Here is a 1,147-nt window from a genome sequence, read left to right as displayed (position 1 = left end):
GATCAAATTTGACAAATTTATCAAATTTTATTTGAAAATTATTTGTAGTTAAAATTTATAAAATGTCAATTTTGTATCTAAGAATGAAAATTTAAAACAAGATTCCACGTAAGTAATTAATTCTGTTACCAAAAAATCTAAAAAATACATTTACGCAGTTTATTTTATAGTCATTTTAAGTACAAATTTGGACGAAATTACATATTAAAAACCTAGGATAACTATTTTAGTTATTTTGTTGTGATTGTATAATATTATTCGTGGGTACTTGAAACTTCTTAAGTATACTATTATATAATATCTATGATAGTACCACGATTTTTTGTTGATGTATAACGCGTTATAAGTACCTAATAAATATTATTATGATATGATTAATTTGGAATTTATTATAGGTACCTAATATAATATTATGTCTTATACCTAGACTAACATACCGTCTCCGCTCAGAATCGTTTTTCTTATACAATGATATTATATCATTGAATTCAAATTTAATACCATCCATTATACAGTGACCCACTTGTAACCTACTGTACAGCAGAGCAAAATCCACTTACCCACCTTTTTTGATTTCAACTTCTCCAAAATTAAAATACAACAATTTTTAAATACTCTTTTTTAATATGACATTTATAGGAATTTCGGGAATAATATCAAACATGTGGGAAAGTCGATTTTAAGTAGACTTGACGACAAACTCAAATCTGTTTTCAGAATTCTTATCTCTTCAATAGATCAATTGGAATGTTTGGCAAAAAACATGTCTAAAATACTATGTCGCGCATATTATGTTAGACAAAAACATAAAATCACGGTATCAAATCCCCTTAAGTTACAAGTATAAAAAAAAGTTAATAAGCTAGGTACACCTTATAAGTATTATAGGTAGGTATTTAAATTTTTAGGTATTATTAAACATTTATTATGTAACATTTATTTTAGGCATGTAAAACATGAATAACGTGAAAAACAATTTACTGGACAATGAATAGGTCTAGGACCTAACTTTTAAGGTCGTCACACACTGCAGCGGTTACAGTAAAATTCTTGTCTTGGCGGTGGCAGTGAAATTGTGACCGACGTCATTTTGCTGTTACCGCCCCATCGGCATTCGCCACCGTTGCAGTGTGTGGGGACCTTAACT

Source organism: Acyrthosiphon pisum, chromosome A1, assembly GCF_005508785.2.
Source record: "Acyrthosiphon pisum isolate AL4f chromosome A1, pea_aphid_22Mar2018_4r6ur, whole genome shotgun sequence".
NCBI classification, from domain to species: domain Eukaryota; kingdom Metazoa; phylum Arthropoda; class Insecta; order Hemiptera; family Aphididae; genus Acyrthosiphon; species Acyrthosiphon pisum.
This window is presented reverse-complemented; position numbering follows the sequence as displayed.